Below are 5,776 nucleotides of genomic sequence, written 5' to 3' on the forward strand. Positions count from 1 at the left end.
GCATCTAGCCCAAAAGCAAGCTCAAATGGGGTTATGCCCAGAGATGTTTTATAGGCTGTTCTATATGCCCAAAGAACTGAGTGCAACTTTTGCTCCCAATCAGTCCTATGTCCCTCAAAAATCTTTGTGAGTACTCTTGCAGAGAATCTTGTTAGTACTCTCATCTTGACCATTGGTTTGGGGATGATAGGGTGCAGAACATTTGTGAATTACCATAAATTCTTGAAGTAAAAACTCTATAACTTCATTCACAAAGTGCACACCTTGATCACTAACGATTTCAATAGGTAAGCCATAGCGTGTAAACATGTACTCATACAAGAACTTGGCTGTGGTTCTGGCATCGTTTTTTATTGTAGCCTTTGCCTCTACCCATTTGGTCAAATAGTCAGTTGTGACTATAATATATTCGGCATGCGTGTGACGAGCTGGAGGTTTAATGGGACTGACAAAATCAATACCCCATTTGGCAAAAGCACGTGTGCTTAACATAGGCCGCAATGGCATATTGTCCTTTAAGATGGGAGGTTTGGCCCGTTGACAATCGTCACAACATTTTACATATTCTTCGGCATCCATTTGGTTGGCCACCAAAGCCCAGACCACCTAATCAACTTAGCTGTGGTATTGCCCCAAAAGTGTCCACCCCCAACACCTGCATGTGTATGAGTCAAGATTTTCAAGTAGTCAGCTTCACATACACACATGCGCAAGTTGCCATCCTTACCCCTCTTGTAGAGTTGGCCATCTATCAGCATATAGTTGGTCACTTCAACTTCAATAGCACGCTTTCGATATTTAGGAATTGTTCGATCAGTATGACCATGCTGAAGATAGTCCACAATATACTTACTCCAACTTGGTGTAGTTGAAATTTGGGATAATGTGACATTATGAATTGGTTGTTGAATATGACATGAAGCACAGTTACGAACAAATTTTTCAGCATCCGCATGCATGGTAGGCCACCATTGCCCATCCTGAGTTATACGTAGCACACAAGTAGTAGTAGCTAATGCATGGATTCCACCAATACCCTCATGTGCCCATTCCAAGATCTCCTCATATTGGTCAGGGTTAGGTATAAGCCGCAACACTCCATCATTACCCTGAAGATATAATCTCCTTGAGATTAACTTGAATGGTCGCCATAGGTCCACATTAGGACCCGCTAGTTGTATCTGCCCACTTGTCAAAATTTCTAAGATGGGTTCAGACCATTTAGGAGCTGTCTCTACAAGGAAAAGTGTTGAATCTAATGAATCTAACATATCATCATCCACACCCACAGGAGCTTCTCCAGAGGTGATTCGAGACAAATGATCTCCCCTAAGATGAGTTGTTCCTTTTCGGATTGCCACTTCAAAATCAAACTCAAGAAGGATGACAAACCACCTCACAATCCTTCCAATTGCACAAGGCTTATTCATCAAATATAGCAGTGCTTGATGGTCCACAAAAAATATAAATTTGTTTGTCAAAATATAATGGTGGCGAAACTTTTTCACTGCATATATCATGGACAAACCTTCTCTTTCTGTTGTGGTATAATTCTTCTCAGCATTGTTCAACTATCGACTAGCATATGAGATTGGGAAATCCTTATTATATTCTCCCGATTGAGCCAAAATACATCCAATTGCAAAGTTTGAAGCATCAATATGGACATGAAAGATTTGGTTCCAATCTGGTGCCCGTAAGATGGGTGCAGACACTAATGCTTGCTTCAACTTTTCAAAGGATTCCTCACACTCGTCGTCAATCCAATTAAACTTTACAAGAAGAGCATATAATGGTCTGGCTAGGACAGCGTACATGTAGATGAATTGATGATAATAGCCACAATGTCCCATGAATATTTGTACCCCTTTAGGGTTGATAGGCCGAGTTAATGAGACAATGACATCAATTTTATCCATATCTGTTGAAATACCATTGCGAGAAACAATATGGCCCAAAATCTTCCCTTGTCTTACCATGAATTTGCACTTGTCAGGATTCAAGCATATACGATAAACTTGACACTTTTGAAACACAAGTCTGAGGTGTTCTATATGATCATCATGCTCTTGTGAGTGAATACATAAATCATCCATGAAGATCTCAAGAAATAGCCTAAGGTACTCCTTGAATACATGACTCATTAACTGCTGAAAGGTTGCAGGTGCATTTGTTAGACCAAATGGCATAACACGATAGGAAAAGATGCCATCTTCAGTAGCAAAGGCTGTCTTGTGTTGATCCTTCAGATCAATTAACACTTGATTATAACCGGAGAATCCATCCAAGAAACCATATGCCTTTTTCCCTGCAGCACGTTCCAAAACATGATCCGTGATTGGAAGTGGGTAATGATCACGCACATTACCTTCTTGAGGTTTACACATACTCGAAGTTTTTCATTTTTCTCGGGCACCACTACAATAGGGGAGACCCATTCGGTGTGTTCAATCTCATAGATAAATTTTACCTCTAAGAGCTTGTCTATTTCTTCTTTTATCTTTCGTGCAAAATTCTCATTGTAAGTATAAGGATGTTGCTTGGAACGCTTTGCATCCTCTCGGAATTGTATGCTGACATATGCTTGGATCAACTCCTTTGAAGTCTTTATAACTCCAAGCAAAACATCGCGATACTCCTTTACTGTTTGAATTAATAACTTTTCCTCGTCTAAGGACAGGTCTGTGGCAATCCACACATAGCGAGGTTCTTCTCCTAGCTCAGTGATATCAATTTTTTTGCATCTTCTGGACCATCATATGAAACCCCTGGCATGCTTGGCTTTTGTCGCATGGGCTGTTGAAGGACAATCTTCCAATCTTGAAGAGTGTACTGTGTGAAGTTGGGGGGAACATTGAGACCTTGTTCTTGTCCACTTAAGTCATCACTAATTGAAGACCATGTAGTTTTGAGCTCTCTTTTGTAATCTTGCATCGGAGTTTTTCGTTCAACCTTTATCTTTGCACTTCCGACACTCTCTTTTGAATCTATTTGATACTTGAGTTTTTGTTTTGGTCTCTTTGTTTTTTTGTGATTTTTGCTAACGGTTTTTAGCTTTTCTCCTGGTTGGAATCCATCTGATCGTTTTACTTGGTCTTTGATACTATCTTGTGCTTGGACATAGTATAGATATCCATTCTTTCCTGAGAAGTGAGGTGGCGGTCGAGAGTGTTCATTCTTAAACTCCTCGTTTTCTTTTTGTACTCTCTCACGTCGTTCCCTCTCATCTTGTTTATGGATTCTCTTATGGCTCTTACAGCATTTACGTTTGGGTTGGCTTCGAGGGATCTCTATTTGAACCTCCCTTCCTCTCAAGAGTAGGCATGCCTTTTCTAACTCTTCCTCGGGGATTATCACATCATCATCAAAATCAGTGTCCCATCCATCTTCCTTATCAGCATCATTAGTAGATTCGAGTGTTAAATCCTCCACTGAGACTTCCTCTACATGTAGTGCTGTTGTGGATGCATCCCCATAGTACAAATCATCTAGAAGGTCACGTGGCTGTACCATTCATATAGGAATAATGTCATATCCATCTGAGTCACAAAATTGAATTGGCTTAGGTAAAGCACATGTCGATAATGTTGCAAGGACATGACTCCATTCTAGGGGACCAATTTAGTGCTCAGGGAAGGGTTGTGGAATGTATGCCTCATTTGATACACTTCGATTACCCGTAAGTCTCTCAGTGTTGAAATCCTTACATGAGGCTCCACACATCCACAGATCTTCTTGCCCATCTGACAATGTAACTCTTGAGCCCTCAGATGAAGCAGAATCAAACTCATCTATTGGAGACCGCGTTACATCACGATATGAGTGATTCTTTAGGTTGACCTTTGTGATGACAGAATCATGTCGGAGGTACAAATAATTGTATCCCCAATCTTGAATCATTTGAAATTGTTGCATGAATGGTCTACCCAATATCACTTCATAGTTTGGATGCTTTCCAAAATCCACTACTGCAAATGTGTGCTCATATTATCCCACATGTGGTGACCAATATGTTCTCTAGCAGCCCAATGGGATGTTCTAAGCTTCCATCTGCTAGCTGCAAGCGCATCCTTGTACTCCTAATAGCTGGTTTGCTCCATTTTTCCCAAATGGACCTTGTCACAATGCCCACTCCTGCACCACTATCAAGTATTGCAGTTGAAGCTACTTTTCGCACTTCTAATGGGAGGGTAGCATTTCCCTGATCGTCCTCACAAAATTTTTCTACTTTGTTGATAGGAACTGGCATAACATGCTTTGTCTCAGGGTGTATAGTACATTGATGGTGACCCTTTTGTAGCAATACCTGCTCTGACAAACATATGGCAATATCATTCCACAACTCTGGTCGAAGCTTTATCAAATCAAGCAAAGGTAAGGTACAAGCCACTGGTGCTGACAAAATAGCTTGCACGATACCCATATCCATCTCCTTTGTCAACCTTCTATGCATGGAGGGTATCCTCAAGGTTTGAGAACAGTTCTCATATTCTCCCAAATAAGATGGTAAGGTTTTCATTGTATGTTTACTTCTAGGAGAAACGATTGTTTGAACTTCCTCCTGGATGCTTGGGCGTCTAAAGTTATTTTCTATGCCCCTGGTAAAATCCACTTCAAAGAATGGAGGTGAAATAATAGAGGACATATTCTCATTAACTTTCTCATGAACTTCTGCCCACACCTCATTTGCCATGTCCTCGTTAGCATCAATAACTTCATCATTGCATTGGAAGGCAAGACTAGGTGGTGGCAGAATGCCTTCTTTCAATGGGGTGTCAATTGGTGCAGACTTCTCGCTATGAGCTTGTGAGATCAGCTCACTTTTCATTTCCCAACTTGATGACACTTCTGGTATGGTTTCTAATGTTGGCTTAAGAGAGGTGGGGCCCCGAGGGATAGGTGGAGGTGGGCCCTCAAGTATTGATTGAGCTTCCCTAATGAGTTGCTGATGTACAGCTAGATTGATCTTCTCCTCACGAGGGTTTGGGTATTCTTGAAGCTTCTTGGGTAGCTCAGATAAAGCTGCAATGTGATTTCTATGAGCATCAATGATGGCATCTAGAGTCTCGTTCACCTTATCCACAAAAACAGAACCCCTTGAACTATCCTCGATTGTAATAGCCTCATCTTGTTTAGCACTAGGCCCAAGTTGAGGTTGATGCTCCTCATGCACTTCTTGGGATGTAAAAGCTTAATTCTTCATATTTTGTTTAGAGACTTCTTGAGAACTAGTGGATGCACTCTTAGTTTGCTTATTGCGGTTCGTTTTCCTCCTAGTGGTCCTTTTTCTATTGGAATGTAGGGTCTTGTCCACTAGATTTGTCTTTGCCTTTGCATCCCTAGTTCGAGGTGTCTCATCAGTCTGCATTTTGGTATTTTGTGTCTGTGATCTAGTCATGACTCTAAGTGGCATGACATCCTCATTCTCTGATGAAGGTGGTGATGGAACTGCCTCTACAAAATTGAGTGAGACCTTTGGTTTAGAGGTTCCTTCCTCATGTGGTTTCAGCAAACAATCCTTTGGAAAGTGTTCTACACAACACCCTAGACAATAACTTTCAATTGGTGGAAACTGTGGTACTGTTGTATTGGATCGACTTGCTTGCCTTTGGTGATGTGGACAATCACGAGCTCAATGGGCTTCTCTGCACTCATAACAGGGGCCCATTAGTTTAGCTTCTACTTTCCTTTGCTGCCATTGACCTGAGGGGCCTGAAGTCCTAGGTTGGTAGCCACCTAGCAACATCAAAGAATTTTGTTCCCCCGGTTGAGCCTG

This window comes from Cibotium barometz, chromosome 27 (assembly GCF_041138505.1).
Source record: "Cibotium barometz isolate CiBa-2024 chromosome 27, ASM4113850v1, whole genome shotgun sequence".
In the NCBI taxonomy this organism is placed as follows: domain Eukaryota; kingdom Viridiplantae; phylum Streptophyta; class Polypodiopsida; order Cyatheales; family Cibotiaceae; genus Cibotium; species Cibotium barometz.